We start from the raw sequence: 21779 nt of genomic DNA on the forward strand, positions 1-21779 counted from the left end.
AACTACCCCACTTTTGAGCACCCCATTTCCTGCATTAGTTACTTCTGTTGTTGCTGTGAGATAATGCCCTGAGAAAGTAAAAAAGGAAGGCTTAAGACTCTTGCTTCAAGGGTATAGTCCACTACGGCGGCGGCAGGAGCTTGAGGCCATTGGTCACGTTGCGTCTGCAGTCAAGAAGAAAGGGGAGGTGAATGCTGTCCCTCAGAGCACGCTTTCTTTTTTCTGCAGTCTGAACCAAGTCCACGGAATGGTGTTGCCCATAGAATGAGTCTTCCTCATGTCAGTCTACTTAGGGAATACTTCATGGACGTGGCCAGTGGCTCTTCCACAGTGGTCAAGTTTAAACAAAACTAATCACCACCATGCCTTCAGTGTTCCATCTAGGAAATCTTTGCTCACTTCAAGATGCTCTGTGTTTTACCTTCCATTTATTTTGGTGTACATCATGGCATCATGTCTTCTCAAGTCATGTTTTGGAAGACGTCTGTTCCTCATTAAATTATATTGGTGCCTTGGTCAGAACTAACTGAATGTGTGTGTATAAAGTCTATTTCTGGACTTCATTGTGTTCCATTGATCTGTTTGTCAATTATTACATCAATACCACACTGTCATAATTATTATAAAATATAAGTTTTTATATTTATTAGATATTGCTGTATTGCAAATTACCTAAAAGCTAGTGGTGTAAAACAACATGGACTTACCACGTCATGGAAGCTTGGGAGTTGGGTTAAGCTAGGTGGTATGTCTAAGGGTCTCAGATAACGTTGAAGCCATCTGAAGGCTGGACCGGTACTGGAAGGTTTGCTTCCAAGCTCACCAGGGTAACTGAGGGAAGAAGCATTTGCTCTTTGCAGGCTATCTTAGGGTCTCATTGTCCGTATCAGGTCCCCATAGAGCTATTCATGACAGAGAATGTGGCTTTCCTCTGAACAAATAGAGGAGAGAGAGACTCATAAAGTCATATAACTTAATCTTTGAAACATACTGCCTCCTCTGTCGTACCCTACTGGTAACCCAGAAGGCCCCCGATACAGTGTGGGAAGGAACTATACAAGGCTATACAAGGTCACAGACATCAAGAAGTAGAAACGGGCATGTCTGGGTCTTTGGGCTATGGTCATGTGAAGAAGGGGGATCACTGGGACCCTCTTGCTGACCCTTTACCAAGGACTTGAAGTCCTGTGGTGTGAGTCAACGGATCTAATTTTTCTCCTTCAATATTGTCTGGGTTCCCCAGGTCCTTTGTAGTTTCATATACATTTTAAAATCATCAAACTCCCCCTGGACTTTCCATTGAGAAGTTGGCCTGGATCAAGAAATACCAAGATTAGTAAAGCATCTGGGAAGATGTCTGGAGCTGGTTAGATCATAAGGGCTCTGGCCTAATGAATGGTTTAACCCACTGGTAGATTCAATATTTGAACAAACTATTGGAAGATGGTAGAACTGTGGAAGGTGGGGCCTCGTGGGAGGAAGTAGGTCACAGTCTCTGCTTAAACCTTCAACCCCCAGGATTCTGCAGGACCTCTTTCATCTTGTCCCTTAATCCTGTTCTTCTTCCTCCCCCCGTGTGTCCTTTCCAGCTTCTGCCTGCTGCATACACTCGGTGTCAAACACACAAATCGAAAGTTTGCAGGACGGGGTCACGTCTACACTGTGTTGTCATTATCTAGGAGTATATCTTCCTATATGGGAAAATCACATTGAAATATTGAAGGTGCTGAAGGCTTGCGCTAGCAGCTCACCTTCAAACCACTAAGGGGAATATTCTTTATGCCATTCATTCTTTCTTTTTTTTTCTTTTCGAGACAAAGTTTCTCCATGTAGTTTTGGAGCCTGTCCTGGATCTCGCTCTGTAGACCAGGCTGGCCTCGAACTCACAGAGATCCACCTGGCTCTGCCTCTCAAATGCTGGGATTAAAGGTGTGCACCACCACTGCCCGGCTCTTTATGTCATTCTTATAAGAGGAAATAATTTGATTTTACTAAGCCATATAGAGTAAAAAGCAAATGAAGGTTCATAGCATAGAAGTATCGATAGAGTCAGAAACCTGTAAAAATGCCTAGGTGGCATTTCCTATAGGTTTCAGAGAGAGCATGGCTAATACATTGATTTTTTTTTTTTGTTTTGTTTTGTTTTTTGAGACAGGGTTTCTCTGTGTAGCTTTGCGCCTTTCCTGGAACTCGCTTTGGAGACCAGGCTGGCCTCCAACTCACAGAGATCCGCCTGGCTCTGCCTCCCGAGTGCTGGGATTAAAGGCGTGCGCCACCACCGCCCGGCTACATTGATTTTTGCCTCTCAGCCTCCAGAACTCTCAGGTAATGTGTTTCTGTTGCTTTGTGTGCATAGTGTGCGGTCTACGTGTGTGTGTGTGTGTGTGTGTGTGTGTGTGTGTGTGTGTGTGTGTGTGTGCAGTTGTGCATGTCTGTGTGCACATTCAGAGGCCAGAGAAGGATGCCGCGGGCTCTGCTCCGTCACTTTGTCTCACTCCCTTGAGACAGGGTCTTTCCCTGAACCTGAAGCTCCTCCTCATTTTGCCTAGACTGGCTGGCCAGCAAGATCACAGGATCTGCCTGTCCCATACTCGTGCGTGGCCATTGCCTGGCTTTCAAGTGGGGGCTGCGGGTTCAAACTTGGGTCCTTATACTTGCACAGTAAGTGCGGTCAGCACCGAGCCATCTTCCCATCTGTTGCCATCGACCACCCCGTTTGGAGTCTTTCGTTACAGCAACCCTGTACGTGACCTTTGAAGCCTGCTCACTCTAGAGCTTCTCCCGTGGTTCTCAGAGAGCCTGCTTCTTATACCTCTGCCCTTCCCTTCTGCCTTCTGCCCCAGCTTGTGCCGAAGGCCTCCATCCAACCAAGATCTAGTGACATCCTCCCCTATGCTGGCCCACTGTCCTAGAGCTGGTGATGTCCGCGGCTCCGTTTTCTCTTGCATCGATAAGTTTGGGTGTTTTTCTTTAGCGTGGCATCTACCTTGTCAGAGCATTTGAGGAAAGTGTGGCATATCTCTGCCGTTTTTTCTACCCTCCTTTCCAAACTCCAAAGAGACCTCCCTCCGGCTTTAGCCTTGCTTTAGAACTTTCTCGAAGAAAACGGCACTTCTAATTTTGCATCCGACGGAAATTGCAGCGTGTTAGAATTATGGAAACGGCTTCTATTATAACCCACATCTTCACCTCAAACACGATGTGCTACAATTTTGTGCGTGCTTCGATCAGTATTTGTGTGAGCTGGGGTGTGAATGATTTGCAAAATTGATGTTATTAATTTTTATTTCCCCTTTTAGCTCTCTGGCTGGCTGCTAACCTGCGGTCGGGTGGCCCCTTCCTTGCAGAGTCAAACTGCATGCCCAAAACCTTCCCGGCTGATTATCTATCTGTTAGGAGCAGCAGTGAAAACATGGAACTCGGGTAGGGCGAGCAGGACCAGCTGTGCGGGGGAACCACCGAGCCAAGGCTTGGATGTCTGAAAGTATCCCCTCTGGACACGAACCACGTGGTGAAGCTGTCTGCGTGGAGTCTGGGCGCCAATCTCTCAGTGAGTTTTCAGTGAGGCCCTAGCTGCCTCTTTTGCCTACTACGATCTGAAAGCCCCTGGTGCGTTGGTTGTCTATTATATTATCCCCTGCCACGGCACAGATGTGAAGGCTTTCTGTCATTTCCTTCAAAGCATAGTGCTCAACATTGAGCTTAATTCTACTGCACAGTTGCCATGATGTAGGTACAATAAGCAAGAGAGAGAGAGGCATTTGCACTTTGCAGAAGGGTGGGTAGAAACCCTGCACACACCTGAGTAAACAAACTCCGAGATTCTGATAGATTTGCCTAGGGCCACACATCTGGGGCGAGAAATCAGGGCCCTGACCCCTGTGCCGGGCCCTTTCGCCGGAAGACTCTCCGCAGTGGAACCCATTGAACACAGCAGACAGGTAAGACTGAGGGAAATGGGCCATGGAGATCTGTTTCTCTTCAGAGTCTGTTCCCAGCTCTCAGGAACCCTCTTCCCTCCCATCTCCGATGGGACATATCCCTTATTTCCAGGACTCAAGCGCAAGTCCTAAGAGGTCACCCGTCAGGAGACTGCTCCCAGGCCGGAGCTCCCGCCAGCTGTCTTTAGGGCTAGTCTGACCTTCTGAAGGGTGCTGGATCCTTTGAAACCCAAACTAACGATTAAAACTGACTTCCTGAACTGAGAAATAATTATTTTCATATGTGAACATGGGAGAAAAAAATGTAGGTAGTGACGACAATGAGCAAATGCAGGCCGAAAAACACCATCTTCTCCCTGCCAAGAGGATTCTTTCAGGATCTTCTCATAGTTTCCGTGTATTTCTGCAGCAAAAGAGCTCCAGGCAAGTTAACTAAAACAGAAGAAATAACATTTAAAATTTGCTGAAATACGACTTGGATTTATAGGCAGCGTGTCCAAATGCTATGCTTCCGTCTTAGGTCTCCTGGAATCTGCATTGTGCTCTTGCAAGTTCAAAGTGTGTGCGTGATGTATGCACAAGATGTCAAGGTCACAATGAATATTTAATATTTGTGCATGCCTTTGCAAATTACATAGTTATTAATGCTTATCTGATACAGGATCAAAGCAAGTGACTGGCTGAAATGGGATTTGCCTCCTCTATCCTAACAGGACCGGCTCTCACCTGGCCAGTTGCTCACCGTTGGTGAAAGTTGTTGGTGACAAGAATCAGATACGGTCCTCGCGGTCTGTCCCACCTAACACGCTGTGCACTGCTAACTGCTGTCTAGGGGTAACCAGGTCAATTCTTTAGACAGTTTCTCACCCCTACTCTAATAACGTCACAAGGCTCAAGTTCCAGTTTCTCTAACATTCACACGGCTGCTCCCTTTTCCAAAGCAAGACACCAAGCAACAACCCAAGTGGTATACATATTCATACGCATAAATGTTGTAGAATATTATTTCAGGGTGTGTTACTTTTGTCTATGCTCTGGAACATTTTTTTAATGATGCAAAGATGTGTTTGATTAAATAAAATTCACCTGCGGTCAGGAGGCTGAGTCAGCAACTGGCTGACAGGAAGTGGTAGGGAGGAGCCAGGTGGAGAAAGGGTCTATAAGGAGGGGTGAGGAGACACGAGCAGGGAGAGGAGGTGAGCTGCTTGCTGTTCAGCCTCTGAAGAGCAGAATTCCACCTTAACCTTTGATTCTTGAGTTCTTTAGAGGGACAGAGGCTTAGTTAAGTTCCCTTCATAGCTTTGCAAGAGTTGGCCAGAGAGAACAGATTTCTCTCTGGCTATAGCCCTTGCGGCCTCACCCCTGCTGGTGGTGGCGGAGTTGCAGTTGCTGATTTAGACAGCTCTGGCTTAAAAGGCAGCAACCATTTAAAAAAAGGACACCACATAAACATATCACCAGCTAAGTTTCGATTCCAAGTTTAGTCTCAGAGCTGTACAGCCAATGAGGTTAGAGGATTTGTAGGCTTTGCAAACAGAAGCGCCTGAGTCAGGTAACACAGAGGGCACTGGCCAGGGTGAACAGGGAGGGCATGGGGCTAAAAACGCTCTGTCCAACAGAAACTTCGGTGACAATGGCCTGTGCCGCATACACCACTGACATGTCGTTGTGGGGTGATTGATATGTGACCACTGTACATGGAGAGACTGAATTTTCAATGGAATTTTAACTGAAAAAGGTCACTGTGTGAGAGACTGTCCCACGGGACAGTGAGGGATATTCAGACTCCAGCTGATCGTGGCTAACCTCTGTTACAGGTGTTCTGATTTTCTAGACAAATCGGATGTTTTAAAATGAGAACTTCATAATTTTAAAATACTGAACAAGTCAAGGCAAACCCATCAGTGGTTCTCTTTTGTCGGGTTGTCATCTAGTGTTTCAATTTGGGTCTTATCCACTGGCTCCCTCCTATTCCTTCTCCCCACTGGCTCCCTCCTAGAGCCCATTCCTTCTCTCCAGCCACCGTCAGCCATTTGCAACTTAGACCTCTTCTCCTGGCCCACACAATTGGAACATCCACTGCTCCATCCTTCTAGACTCTGACCCCTGTCTTCAGAATTTGGCTTTGACCTCACCTCAAGAATCTACCCTTATCAACAAGAAGACTCCGCTTACCTGCTCCCCTTGTAACTGACCCTTCTCACGTCCCCCCAGAAGACCTCTCCACTACTCTCCGGGTCATATATATATATATATATTCCCTACACATTTTAGAGTCTTAAGAATGGTCATTTGCCTTATGGTTCAAGTTCCCAGAAGGTAGAGAGAATACTTGTAGCTGAGTTTATTCATAGAGTAGTGTTTTCCAGACTCTAGAATAGCAGTTCTCAACCTGTGGGTCATGACCCCTCTGGGGTTGACTGACCCTTTCACAGGGGTCACTTAAGACCATCAGAAAACACAGATATTTACATTACAATTCCTAACAGTAGCAAAATTACAGTTATGAGGTAGCAACAAAAACACTTTTATGGCTGGGGGTCACCACCACACGAGGAACTGTATTAAAGGGTCACGGCATTAGGAAGGTTGAGAACCGCTGCTCTAGAACATGAGACCTGGTAACAAATGCATTTTACATCGTGGCTGAGTGCACACATCCTTTCTACACATACCTTTAGAGTCTCATCAAACTGCCCGGCTTTAACTCTGTGCCACATTCGCTGATATTCTCCATTCTGTTTTTATTTTTCTATTTCTTCCTACATTGATGTCAGGGTCCACTAGTGGAACCCCATCCGTAGTCTGGAACCTTGCTACCAGGAACCCAAGCCACCCTGACATCTGGTCAGTGTTAACCAACTAACCAGAATACCTTTGGTCATTTCCTCTAAGGGTTCTCAACCTACACCTGCCTCTCCAGTCTGGCTCCATAAGAAGTAAATCAGAGACCGGGACAAACATAATTCTCTGATCTCTGATCCTTCTGGAGTCTGTCTAGTCCCCACTTAAAGAACTTCATTAGACTTGGATCCTCTTCATAGGAAATGATTTACATTTGAAAAAATAAAAAGATGAATGTCTATTTTCCTTGCACAGTATATTACTTTCTGTGATTCAAAATTCTTTTCACCAGTAAAGGTCACTTTCTGATTTATGCATGGCATCTGAGTATGTTTTGTTGAAAAGGGTGTGACTCTCAAAACATTCATGGGGCTTGCAAATAGATGGAAAAACAAAGCAACAGAAAACCACTAAACTTAGGAACTGCTTAAAACAGGGTTGACAAGAATAATACCTCTTTGTGCAAAGAGGTAAAAAAAAAAACACGCGACTTCCCTGAACAACGAACCCAGCCCACCTGACTCTGCCTAAGAAAGGGAAAGATTCCCAAGGAATACCTGAGCGGGTGCACAGGGCTTGGACTTGGTAATTCCTGTGAGATACAAAATGTTTTATACAAAATTTTGAGAGAGGAAAAAAGCATCCAATATGTTGTGGACAAAGACAAAATGGGATGTTTTGTCCTGGAGACACTGCCCCTTACAGAGAAGTAAGAGATCTGTGGCCATTTTTCCTCTCTAGTGTAGTGGATAGCACTTCTGGTACAGGATCTTACCACCTCAGTTTACATCCCCCTTCCTAGCAGATGTGTGACTTTGCGTGAGTGCTGAGCCACTTAGCTATGGGTGAGTGTTTGCTTATCTACAAACCGCAAAGCTCCTATGGCAGCTCTGAGGCAGAATTAACGCGAGGAGACTGCAGAGCAGCTATGTCTTGCAGGTAGTCAACGTGAAGATCAATGTGGGCATTTATTAAATGAACTACCTAAGTCACGGTGAAAACAGTTCCTCTGCCCTCCAGTTCAGGGCACAGGAAATACAAATCAACCGTAGAGCAAGACTGGGCTTCTCTCTTCGCCATCTTTCCCCCGCCTGGGCAGCCATCCCTTGCCGTGACAGTTGAGTGGCACAGAGCTAACCATACAAGATCCCCCTGGATGCAGACCTCACTACTCAGGACTTGGTGGGAAGTTTTTCCAGCTTCTCATTGCAAAATGCATGTCTTCCTTCCTCTCCAAGAGGAACCCTCAACAGAAACAGGGCTGCTCTCTTCAGAAGAAAGCATAAAAAGGGTACAGCTGGAAGAAATGCCAAAACAAAGCACCCAAATGTAGTCAGATTCCAGGGGCAGCATCACTCGCTGAAGTAATGGTCTAGAAGGTTCAAAACCGGAAGTAGAAATGCTGAATGAAAGCAAAACATCGGAGCTGCCAGGGAGCAAACAAGGGTTAGTAGATATCTAAGAACCTCAATGCCCGCTGCCCAGACTCCACAAGCAAGCCACTAAGCAGACTGCAAAGCCTGGGAAGGTTTCTGCACCCCAAGTTGGTAGAAAATGCTAATCTGGCAGATCAGATATTAAACAAAGATCTACCCAAAACTCTTAACATAATAAAAAATAAATAAAAAAAGATTGTCTGCTGCTCATCTGGACATAGTTTTGATGTCCAGGGAGATGATGCATGGATACTATCCATATGAAGAACAGCCAGCCACTTAAAAGTAAGCCGAGGATGGTATCTCCCATCCTAGACGATGGTAGAAAAAGGGAAATGTGTGAAATACACAAACCAGAGCTGCTGGTGATATCTCAAGGCCAGACATGCCTGGAGGACCACCCAGTATCAACTCAGCAAGAAAAGGTCAGAGAGGCTAAACTCAGTCCCCTGGGAATATCAGCATACCAGACAAAATGTGGGGAAGAATAGTTAACAGCCATAGGGGCAAAAATGGCTTTTTTTTAAAAAAAAGCTGGTTAGCTAAAGCTGGCACAAGTGAATGATTATATGTGCAAAAGTCAATTGAAGGGTTAAGATTAAAAGCAAAGGGAAGAGGCCGGTAAGTATGGTCCCAGCTAATCGACTAGGAGCTAAGTAATGCATCTCATTTTCTTTCTTTCTTTCCATGTGTAACCCAGGCTGGTCTTGAACTCACAGTCCTCCTCCCAAGTGCTGGTAACATGCTTAGCTACATGGTCTCCTCTAAAATAAAAATAGAGGGGCTGGAGAGATGGCTCATCCGTAAAGAGCACGGACTGCTCTTCCAGAAGACCTGGGATCAGTTCCCAGCACCCACATCTAACTCCAGTTCTAGGGGATCTAATGTCTTTTGGCTTCCTTGGGCACTGCATGCACATACACAGACATACATGCAGGCAAAACACCAACACACATAAAATAGAAATAAATCAATCTCTGGGAAAAAAAACAAAAGTAGAAATTAAAATGGGAATCTGGGTTTAACGACGAGCACATTGTTCTTAGTTTCCAGGAACTCTGGATACAGACACATTATATGGGCATATATGTATACATACTAGTGTATATCCTTGGATTCTCGTATCCAACATATATAGTTCCTATCTACACGTTTATAAGAACGTTCTCCTTTTCATTTTTAAGCTCTTTATTTATTTCACAGTGCTGGAGGTTGAACCCAGAGCCTCACACGCATGCTAGGCAAGCCTTGCTACCACTGAGCTACCCGCGCCCCCCTCAAGTTCGTTAACAAGTGAGATCCAGCAGTGAAAATGTCCACGGTACCAACTGCCTAGACACACTAAACTAGACAATAAGCCACACCCTGGGCAACAGAGATTATCTACAAACTCGAGCCTCCACTCTGTGCCTGAAGATAACTGGCTTAAACAATCACAAGAACGGGCGGGAGACCGAACAGGGGGCCCCCCGCCACTGGGGCTGTGAACACCACGGACCCCAGGGAGGCGCTGCGATGTCGGCTGCAGTTTTGAGGCAGGGGCCAACACGCAGCCCTGGCCAGGTGGAGCTCCTGGTTTCCCAAATGCTCTCTGCCACGCCTCATGTGTGCAGCCCCCGCGGGTGTGCGGCGGTGTGGGGTGCCGAAGGATGGCCACAGCTGGCCCGCTGGCCTTTCAAAGTCAACTCTGCCCTGGCCGCGGCTATGGGAGGAGAGGAAGTTGGCTCATGGCTGGCTTGCTTTTGGTTTTTGTTCTCCCTCCTTCTCCTCCCAGACCTGCCCAAATCTCACCATGGCTCCATTCCAGCCTCCTTGTGTGTGTTTGTTTTCATTTTCCAGTCTCACCCCGTCTTCCTCCCTCAGCATCTTCGGGATCACTTCTGCGCATGTCCCTTTCCGGTTCCCCTTGTCTCGGTCTGCTTTTCTTCTTATTCGGGGCCCCTTCCCAGACACTTCTCCTTCTCCCAAATGCAGCTGGTGCAGTTTCAGAATCACTCAGGTTAGGGGCAGCAGATAGGAACAGTGGACAGTTTCTCTGGAGCTGGAACAGTGGGGGGTGGGGGTGGTGAGCTTCTAGATAATGGTGGGTGACTACCAAGAGTAGTCTTAGTAGTGTCTTAGTCTGTTCGCTGCTGTCATGACTAAGTGCCACAGAGTAGGTAGTGTGTGTGTGTGTGTGTGTGTGTGTGTGTGTGTGTACAGGTGCACATGCATGCACACAGGGTTGTGGAGGTCAGCGGTCAACCGCTGGTGATGTTCCTCAGGAGCCGTTCATCTTTCCCCTCCTTATTTTCATGTCATGTATGTGATGTGCATGTGTGTGTCTGTGTGTGATGTGCGTATGTGTGTATGTGTTTGCATGTGCATGCGAGGCTGGGGTTCCAAAGTTGATCTTGGGAATCTTGCTCAACCCCTCTCCCCGTTTCATTGAGGCACTGGCTCTCAGCTGAAGCCAGAACTTACTCAAATAACTAGTCTCACTAGCTAGCTTGTTTCAGGAATCCCCTGTCTCCATATTCCCAGGCTGGAATTACAACGGAGCCACCGCTCCGGCTCAGCATGTGTGTAGGTTCAGGGATCTGAACTCTGGTCATTTTGCTTGAGTGACACACTTTAACTGAAGAGCCACCTCCATCCAACCTGAACCCCCTTTTTGAGACAGTCTCTCATTGGCCTGGAGCTCAACAATTAGACTAGGCTGTCTGGTCGGTGAGCCCCAGGGCTCTGTCCCCACTGCCTTGCCAGCACTGGGCCACTACGCCTGGCTTTTTCACTTGGAGTCTGAGATCTTCACACTTACAAGGTTAGCACTTTAGCAACAGAATCATCCCCCCCCCCCCCCCCCCCCCCCCCCCCCCCCCCCCGCCTACCCCCAGTTCCCAGGATTAGTAGTTTTTGATGAATGAAGCTTATTTAGCTCAAGACACTGGGAGCTGGGAGCGACAAGGCAAGCGCCTTCTTGTTACTGGGGAGAGGAGAGCAGACAAAACAGAGACTAACTGACCTTTCTGATAGACCTGAGCTAGAGATTAAGTCATTAACCCGTCACGGCACACCAAGGTAATCTGATCATCAGGCATAGTCCTCATGGTGACCTAGTCACCTCCTAAAGGATTCTCCCGTTCCCTCAGATGGGTGCCTCACACTGGGGATTCAACTCCACAGTGAGTTTTGGTAAGGACATTGGAAATGGGAAAAGAATCTCCATCATTATACTCCGATGAGTCAGGCACTAAAGCCGCCTGCATTCCGAGACTGCTGACTGCTTCCCGTCCAGTTTTACTTACCCATGATGGTCTGGTCATTTTCCTCCATTATCACATTGCCCTACCTGATGCTCCTTTAAAACTCCTGTGACTCTATTAGAACAATCCAGGAAAACACTCCTACATCAAGAATTTTAATAAAGTCCCCCCTACAGACTTTTTGGTCCTGTAAGGTTACACACAGGTTCTGGAAACTAAGATGCCGCTATCTTTTGCAGAGGTCACCCTTCAGTTCTTTTAAAACCACAAGGGGAAAAAGTAAAGCTTTAGGTAGAAGAAAGGAGTCTAAGTATACTTGTATATTTCTTAAAGATTTATGTCTTTGTTTTTATGTGTGTGTATATCTATGGGTATATGTGTACATGCCTGCAGGTGCCTATGGAGGCCAGAAGAGGATGTCAGATCCCCTGGAGCTGGACCTGTAGGGGTTGTGAACCCCACTGAGCCTTCTCCAACCTCCAATGTACTGTGTTTGTATTATCTGAAAAAAAAATACGATTTTTAGTAATATGGAAGTCTCCTTAAAGTGAAACCGCCTGAGTCTCAGTGAGGTCCATCAGCATGTTCCTGAACTGTGACTGTAACCACAAAAGAATGTTGCAGTTGGGGCTGGATAGACCGCTCAGCAGTTGAGAGCACTGGGTTCAATTCCCAGCACCCACATGGCAGCTCACAACTGTCTGCAACTCCTGTTCCAGGGGATCTGACACCCTCACACAGACATGCATGCATGGACATACATGCAAGTCAGACACCAATGTACATAAAATACAAATGATAAAAAAAAAAAAAAATGTTCCAGTAAAGGGTGCACACACTCCAGAAGCACAGGACCCAGGCCCTGACCCCAGCCTGGCCATGGATATATCAACCTGGACAAGGTCTTGTTCAGGAAACACGGTTGATGGAAACCCAACTGGTGAGCATTCTCTAGGAGGCTGCAGTGGCTGGAAATGACTGGGTTTCCACCAGAGAAAACTGAGTTCACAGTAGAGTTCATTCATTCATTACCAAAGTGACTATGTACGTTATAACCTCTGCGAGCATCAGTCCTTGAAGAGGAGGATAGTGTCTCCCGTCTCACAGGACTGTGGTGAAAGATCAATGGCCGATTCAAAGTGTCCATCACAGTGGCAAGGAGAATGCTCAGGAAGCAGCTGCTGTCCTGGCTGCTGCTTTCGCTCCTTTAATATTACTCTTACAGTTACCAGTGTACTTACTGAATAATGATCGTTAGAATTCTTAATCCATGTCATTCAAACCACGGAAGCTACCTGAATAATTTTCAATTTGAAAAAAAAAAAAATCACGTCGGTGAGGTTTCATAATTTCACGGGTTGTGTTGGTTCCCAATAACAGTAACCTTGACCAAAACAAAAGTGAAAACACTGCGACAGACAGACAAACACCGCGGCAGACAGACAAACACCGCGGCAGACGGAATGCTAGTCTCACTCTTTGGTGACTATTGCCTAATCACTAGATTTTCTTTCTTTTCTTTTTTGGTTTTTCGAGACAGGGTTTCTCTGTGCAGCCCTGGCTGTCCTGGAACTCCCTCCCGAGACCAGGCTGGCCTCACACTCTGCCTGGGATTAAAATTGTGCGCCACCACTGCCCGGCTATCATTGGATTTCTATCAAACCAACTGACACTCTGGGAAACAAGGGTCATTCTTTCCAGTTACTCTTCTAGGGCCTAGAGTGATGCTATTTAGTGCAGTAGATATTATCCAGGCTTGGTTATGTGACCTTATATTTAAAATGTATTTTTATTTTACGTACATTGGTGTTTTGACATGGGTATCAGATTCCCTGGAACTGGGGTTACAGGCAGTTGTGGGCAGCCATGGGGGTACTGGGAATTGAACCTGGGTCCTCTGGAAGAACAGTCAGTGCTCTTAACCACTGAGCCATCTCTCTAGCCCCTTAACTTTAAATTCAAGTCCTCAGCTGTACTAACTGCATTTCAGGTACAAAAGAGCAGTAATATGACTAGTGGTTGCCATATTGGATGTGGCATGTGGCTAGTGGTTGCCATATTGGATGTGGCATGTGGCTAGTGGTTGCCATATTGGATGTGGCATGTGGCTAGTGGTTGCCATATTGGATGTGGCATGTGGCTAGTGGTTGCCATATTGGATGTGGCATGTGGCTAGTGGTTGCCTTATTGTTTGTGTGGATCCAATATGGATCTCCACCATCTCCATATCTCCATCACCACAGAACGTTCTATCGGATACTACAGATATACAACCCATGTAAATAAATCCAATTACTATTTAATATAAATCTAACTTACCACAGAGAAACTGTAGAACGAGACAGTTCAGTGGATGTTTCTTGAAACATCCAGTTTTACCTCTCCTTTCATTTCAATTAGATATTTTTTCTTCTTTGTTCTGAGTTTCTTATGGGCCAGCCTTCATGTTTTTGTGTGAACATGAATTCTATAGATATGCTTATATAACAAGTACCTCTCAGATAATTTAGGGGTGATGTTAACAAACACAGGAAGCAAATATGCCTAATGAAATGCTTTTCTAATTAATTGTGACTTTTAAAGGTTTTTTATTGCAACTCACAGGTAAAATATATTTTATATTGCAATCTAACACACACAAACACAACTGAGAAAATCATACACTAACACTGGCCCCTACCATATGCCATGAATTCTGATTGTTTTCTATAAAAGCTTTCTATCCGCTCTTGCTTCTTCTTCTCTTCTTCCCCTCTTCCTCCTCCTCCTTTTCCTTCTTCTAGTGCTGTTATCTAAAGCACCAGGGGTGGTGGGGTTTTTGTTGGTTTGTTTCACAAAAGGGATTAACCCGAGTATGAATAGCACTTAGCAGCAGCCAGGGTGGTGTGATAGGTAATCTCAACTGTCAACTTGATGAGCTGTAGAATCACCTGGGACAACACCTTTGAGCATGCTTGTAGAGGATTATCTTGATTAGATTAAACTGGGGAGGAAGACCTGCCTACAGTGGGTGGGACCATTCCCTGGGCTAGGATGCTGGACTGAATGAGAAGAAAGCGATCTGGGAAAAATCATTCCCTGAAGTGTCTGTGACCAGACACTTCAAATCCTGCCCCTTTGGCATCCCAGCCAGGATGGACTGTATTCTCAAATTACAAACCTAAACAAACCCTTTCTCCTTAGGTGGCTTTGATGACAAATTCAACTCTTTATAGAGAGTGGACAAATGAGCGAAGAGCATTGTGTGGGGACTGTGAGAAGATGGAGAGGCCACGGCCTTTGAAAGACTGCATAGTTTTCTGCTGGTGAACTTTGCATACGAGACATCAAGCATCCATTTCTGTGGAACTCTCCCATTTTTGAAGCGTGGCAACAAATTCTTAAAAGTTATGAACCCACACAGACACATAAATTATAAACACATCCACTTACCAGCCAAAGCCGACTACTCGCTCAGCTGACATTGGTCTGAGTCAGGGCTAATTTTCAACCTTTAGTGGTAGAACAAGAAAAAAGGTTCTTTTTCCTATTAAAAAAAAAAAATGAAAAAAATATAAAAAAAAAAATATATAGCCGGGCGGTGGTGGCGCAAGCCTTTAATCCCAGCACTCGGGAGGCAGAGCCAGGCGGATCTCTGTGAGTTCGAGGCCAGCCTGGGCTACCAAGTGAGTGCCAGGAAAGGCGCAAAGCTACACAGAGAAACCCTGTCTCGAAAAACCAAAAAAAAAATAAAAAAAAAAAAATGAGAATCTTCCCCAAATTCATAAGGCATAATCCTCCTCTCCTCTTATGGCTCAATGGGGAAGGAAGGAGTCCCCTAAGCTGAAGGAGGAACACACATGAACGTGTCCAGTTCCCAAGGGCAGATGAAGTTGGTCATTCCAATAACAGAGTCCTCAAGAAAGTGACTTCATCGCTGTCTCATTAGAAAAGCCCTGCTCTGTCAGCAAGTGTCTTGTCTGGAGGCAGCCTCTCAGGAACGGCCCCTGGGCGTTACTCCCTGACGAGCCTCATGCTTCACTAAACCAGCCAGATGTCCAGAAGCGGAGCTGCCAGGGTACAAAGGTCTGTCAATCACGGTGAGTGATCTCTAAATGAAGCACCCTCAAACTCCAAAGATGAATCTCACTACTGTGCAGTTAGAAGGTGTTGGCCAGCTTCCCATACAAGAGTTCTGGGTGTTACCTAAACATTAATATTAAAATACTTTTATAAGCAAATTTTATAAGCAAATTTTGAATTCTGAAAGCATTTAAGGTTTATGGGGCTTATGGAAAAATTGCAAAGAGTTCTTATACCTTTTAATCCAGTTTCTCCAATGTTGGCATGTTACATAATCAAGGTATATGTGGAAAAACTTTAAGAAAGTCTCAGTATCACGTAAGTCATTAATGAGATGCTTTGTTTGGACTTTTTTTTTTCTAATAATGTTTCCTTTTGGTCGAGAATACAGAGTAGCTTCCATATTGCATTTAGTTCAACTTTTTTTAACCTACATCAAAAGGCAATTTTTATATTTCAGCTAATCCCTCAAGAATCAAATTAGCAATTAAAGAAGACATATTGTAATGGGGTCATTAAGTCCTAGGGAGGCGACTGTGTGGGGAACCCCTCATCAGCACACATCATGGCCAGTGTGGTGCTAACACCATCTAGACTGTAACTATCGCCATACACTTTCGGTATCTGTTCATCTGCTAACACAGTGTGAGGTCTGAGGTAAGCGTACAGGATGCACAAGATGAACAGCTACAGTTTGGCCATGAACAGGAATTAAGAACCAAGAAACTTGAAGAGAGGCAGAAAAGCCGGCTACTTCTTGCTCGGCAATCTCTAACTGGCCTATTGTCTGATCTCGTCAACGCCATGTGGAAATGCTGCTGTTTGCAATAGTTTGCTAGGTCTACTCTAACGAAATGCCACATACAGGGTGACTTAAACGGCAAAAATTGACTGTTTCATAGTCCCGTTGGCTGGGAGTCTGAGATCGATGTCACATGACCTTAGGCTGGTGTCTTCTGATGCTTGTCTTCTGGGCTTGTGATGTCTACGTTCTTGTGTCCTTCCACGGTCCTTCGTCTGTCCAGTCTGTGCCCTACATGCTGTCTCTCATTAAGGAGACTAACTGGACTGTATTGAGACCCATCCAAATGATCTCGTCAGCTCAGTCACCATTTCAAGAACTCTTCCTTACATCTATTTACATATTATTTTTTTCTTTTGGAGAGGGGAGGGTGTGTGTGCCGTGGCACACATATGAAGAGAAGAGGACAATTGTCGGGACTCTGTCTCTTCTTCCACAGTGTGAGTCCCAGAGATCCAATTCAGGTCATCAGGGTTGGTGGCAAGCACCTTTCCCCACGGAGCCAACCTAATGATCCTTGGTTATCTCAGTCACCACTTAAAAAAAAAACAAAACACAAAAAACAAAACTGTCTTCAAATAAAGCTATATTCCTGCTTTAGAAATTCAACACAGCACCATGGGCAGTGGTGGACGCCTTTAATCCCAGCACTTGGTAGACAGAGGCAGGCGGATCTTTGAGTTTGAGGTAGGCCTGGTCTACTGAGTGAGTTCTAGGACAGTCAGGGCTACACAGAGAAACTCTGTCTTAAAAAGCCAAGAGAAAGAAAAAGAAAAAGAAAGAAAGAAATCCAACACACAAATATGAAAAAAAAAAAAAAACAGAAATAGGTTTTTAACAATACTGAACGTGTTGGAAGCTTGAAGAGAAAACAAGAAGGAATAAGAAAGGTCAGGAGAGAGGTTTGCTGAATCAGCTGTCACTCAGGCTCATGGATCCAACCTGCTGTCTTCTGTGATCACTTTTGATCACTGATTTGTGTGGCTAGACCGACACTACACTGTCATTGTGGGGATTAATGGTATGTCTTAAGTTTTAATTAATGTGCTTAAAGATCTACTAAACAAAAATGCCCAAGTGACCAAGGATAGAGAACTTCCTGGAAGGGGGGAGCTGTTCATGTAAGATAACAAGCCGTATTTTCACGTCTGTAAACAAGGTTGGTTGCCCCAACTGCACAGAAGATGCATGATCACACATAGGTGGGAGGTACATAGGCAGGAAGTACGTCAGGGTGTATTCTTGCTCCTGATTGGACTAAGGCAGGAAGCATGTAGCCTGTGGGGTTTGCCTTTATAAGCATCTGATTACCCTCATTTGTGGCCATCCTCTGGGAATCTGGGTATGGACCTGGCCAGTGTTTACCATCCTGGCCAGTATTTAACAAAGCTTGCTTCAAATTTGGCGCAAAAATTGTGCTAGTGGTCTTATTCTCAGCCAGTGGGATCAACAGTCACTCACAGCTGCCTCCTGTGGTAAAACATCTGCCTCAATCACACTGGATCTCTACCAGACTTCTCACCACCTTGGTACAACCCTGGAAGCTCCTTAGGGTTACCTTTTCCATGTTTTGTGCCTGGTAGGGCAGAGGGGGATTCCATCCCAACAACTTACAGAATGGAGGGGCAACCGTGGAGTTGCTGTCAGGACCATCGGGCAATGTGTCAAGACTTCTGAACTGTAAAATTCTCTGTTTCTGAGAAAACAGGGTCTGAAGCACAGTTCACTCTCGTGTGTGTGTGTGTGTGTGTGTGTGTGTGTGTGTGTGTGTGTGTGTGTGTGTAGTCCTGCACTCATCAGAGATCATAACGCTTATCTACAAAGCTGCAGTCTTCCCTTGGAGACTGTCGAGAATAAAAAGCTATCACTGTGTGCAGACACTACCTGACAAGTCCGGGACTAGAGAAAAATTAGATAGTGAACAGAGTGGGGTACCAGGGGAAGGCATCTGAAGCAGGACCTTCGGAGCAAAGCCTTTGATAAAGACAAGGCAGTGGGGGAGGGGGGGTGCGGTTTAGGGGTAAGAGACCAGGACAGAAGCAGACCCAGGCAGAGATGTGGGGACAGGAAAGGGAGCTGCCGGGACTGGGGAGCCAGGCTTTCACTCGTGGGCTAGCCAGGCTGTCCTTAGTCTAGAATTATCAGGCACCTGAAACAACAAGGTCAAGAATGTGACCTGAGGATAGATGGGTATTTGTTCAGGAAACCACACGCTGAGAGAAAAGCCCCAAGAGTTAAACCGGGGGCACTTACCTTTTCTGATGGCAGAATTATACAAGAATTCAAGCAAACGTTACAAGAGTTAGGGGAATGTTTCTGAAATGAACTGAAGGAGATGGGCAGGAGCGGGAGCGTAGGGGTAGGGGGAGCTTCAGGGGGGCAGGCTCCCTCCCTTTTTCTGGGTGTGGAGAGCCCAGCGGGCAGGGGAGGCATGCAAGGGGCAGGCTGGGCCTCAGCTTCTCCCCAGCAGAGCCTGCGCCCCGCCCACCAGGGCATCCGGATTCCAGGCCTCCAGCACAAAAGGCCCTTCCCCCACCCGTCAGCTTTCCTGTTGCCTGGATTGTGGGGCCCGGCCCTTTGATCAAACCAGGGCATTATGTACAGACAACTGCTTTAAATATCAAGGTTTGGGAGTCAGTTTGGCGCTCGGTCCCCTCTGTGCTCTGTCAAAAGAATTATGCCTTCAACACTGAAGATCTCCCCCTTGAAGTGACTGTGTCTCTAATAGGACTGTCCCAACTTCAGAGAGTACTGTTCGGAGGTGGGCAGAGTGGGTGAGTCCTGACCTTCATCCCCAGTTTATTGTTTCTGGTGGTTGAGGGCTCAGCGTTGTTTTGCATATTTCCACCACCAGCCACTTGGAAAAGCTCCGTAAAGACGTCCTTGAAAGAACGAGTGGGTTCAGAGCCAGGTCCCTGAAGACGGCAGTCACTCGGTTCTTGGGTCAGCCTCCCTGGCTGAATCCTGCCTTCTTTAAAAAGCCAGAGATTTGAGCCCAGTTAGGGTGGGGGCACACCTGTAATTCCAGCATTCAGGACGCAGAGGCAGGAGGATCACGAGTTTGAAGCCAGTTTAGGCTGTGGAGAGTTTCTGGGCTACAAGGCTAGACCCTGTAGCCTTGTAGTCCGGCTGGGCGTGGTGGGAGAGTAGGGGCATTAAGATGAACTATGCTGTTGGGAAGACTGGAAAGCCCTCCTTACCAGGGCCTCTTGTAACAAAATTGAGCATCAGCCCTCAAGAGGAGCAAGCTCTCCTAGAGGACAGGGTGCCATGTAAATTAACCTAGAAAGGTGAAGATCATGGAGCAGCACTTTTCAGCATCTGTCTGTCTCTCTTGCTCACCAGTTCTCTCCTATCCTCGGAAGTGCTTTTTTCTTAACAAACTGCCTCTGTTTCTATTGATATGTGTGTGTCCCTGGTCCATTGCATTGTTCCGGCACACAGGAAACTGGACATTTCAACGGGTGCTCTCTGGACTCTGATTTCTGAGGAAAGAAAAAAAAAATAGCATTTTAAACTTGGCAGGCTGTATATCAGATTTTTTAATCCTGTCATTCCCTTGCTATTCTGAATTCCCTAGAAAGAATGTGCTTGACCCGGCCGTGACACAAGTGTTTCATCAGCTTCAAGAAATAGCTAAGCCGGCAGAGGGAAAGGAGGTCGTCCTTGACGTCCTTGACAAACCGTCCTGGGTGGTCACTTCGAGACTCGTTGTAACTCAGCAATATAGCGAGGAACCAAGCCCCAACGAGGTCCGAATTGGAATACTTTCTTGAGTTTATTTGGAGAAAACGTAACGGCAACTCTATTCTAGAAAGACCTATTTCTCTTGTCTTCTGACCCACTCTCAGCTTTCTTCCCTACTTGGAAGGAACAAGTGGAGTGAAGTACAAGAAACCCAGCCTGGACCCTGCTCGGAACCGGGGAGGTCCTGCTGTAGAATCCCATTTAGTTCCTAGAACTACGCTCTTGGATCTCTGCCTGAAGGTGGTTTTGCTCAGTAATGACTGAGCTATGGACACGGAAACATGCTGAGGTGTCCAGTCTTTGTTCATTACTCTAATTGGTGAGACCTCTCTGTACCACCTTGTAACTGAACTCAGCATGTTTACTGATAGGAATTCTAACCACACTCCCATGACTGCCTAGTCATTTCCAGGGCCATATGTCCTGCATAATCTGCACGCTGAGAGGTCAGTAATTTGCACGCAGCATGGTCACGTAATCTACATGCATGGCGTAGCCACGTGGGCCCATATGTGCATGCATGGGGGTAGCCCATAAAAGGCCGATCCCATGTACCCTCCCCTCTCTCTGCACATGTCTTTCCAACAGGCCTGATTACATTCTTTCCTGTGCCCCCATTTTCCTAATAAAACTCTCATAAGTGGGTTTTGTTGTGCCTCGTGACTTTTCCTCGCAGGGTAAAAGTGCCGCATAAAACCAACATTTACGACATACCTCCTCGATTAGGGAGAAGTTTCTAGACATCAGAGGATTGTTGAATTCTTTTCTTGATCTTTATTTTACATATATATATATATATATATATATATATATATATATATATATAAAACCAAAAAAAAAAAAAACCAAAACGAAACAAAATCCGCTGTGAGACTGCCCAATGTGTTAGCTGTCGCTACGACAAGAGCCTGAGAGAGAACCTGCTTATGAAGAGAAAAAGGTGGTTTGGGCTCAAACGTTGAAGGCTCTGGTCTGTCATCTGTCGGCACCGTTCCTCGGAGCACATCATGAGAGGAAAAAGCATTCACTTCACAGCCAGGGAAAGAAAAGAGGATTCAGAAGGTAACCAAGGCGCTCACTGTACAAGCCAGACAACCTGAGTCTGCTCCCCAGCAGGATCCCACTGCGATGGTTAGAGGATCCGAACCCACTCCATGTAGTTGTCCACGGATCTTCACACACACAGAGAATAACAATTAATAAAATAAGTAACTTTTCTAAAAAGAGAAGGGAAGCAACACATGTGAGCCTCACATGACCCAAAGACCTCCTTTCAGACCCCACCTGCTCGAGTATCTCCACCTCCCAACAGCCAGTGAGGGAACCATGCCTCCCATACACTGGGAGGACACTGAGGCCCAAACCATAGCACCTATCTGCCCAGACTCCTGTTGAAAGGAGCTGGAGAGATAGATGCTCCAGGGTTTTTGAGGAGGGCCTCTGCCTCTGGCTACATCCCAGCATGGTTCTGTGGCCCTTCAGATTTCATCCAGAATCATCTTATGGCCGTCCATTTCTTAGGACCCATAGCTTTTAAGACTAGTGTCTAACTTTCTGACCAAGTCCAAGTTTACCCTATTTCTTTCTTTTTTTGTTGTTTTTATTTTGAGAGGTTTCTCTGTATAGTTTTGGTGCCTATCCTTATCCTGGATCTCGCTCTGTAGATCAGGCTGGCCTCGAACTCACAGAGATCCACCTGGCT

At 46.0% G+C, this 21779-nt stretch overlaps 1 long non-coding RNA gene across 1 annotated transcript; it reads left to right on the forward strand.

Moving 5' to 3' along the window:
• The first annotated feature begins 18927 nt into the window (after window positions 1-18927).
• LOC128108886 (uncharacterized) lies at window positions 18928-20721 on the forward strand. The gene is made up of 2 exons (XR_008217614.1): window positions 18928-19104; window positions 19911-20721. It is a non-coding gene; the product is annotated as an uncharacterized LOC128108886 (long non-coding RNA).
• Window positions 20722-21779: the final 1058 nt, after the last annotated feature.

Source organism: Peromyscus californicus, unplaced genomic scaffold, assembly GCF_007827085.1.
Source record: "Peromyscus californicus insignis strain IS unplaced genomic scaffold, ASM782708v3 Scaffold_13__1_contigs__length_99412109, whole genome shotgun sequence".
NCBI lineage: Eukaryota > Metazoa > Chordata > Mammalia > Rodentia > Cricetidae > Peromyscus > Peromyscus californicus.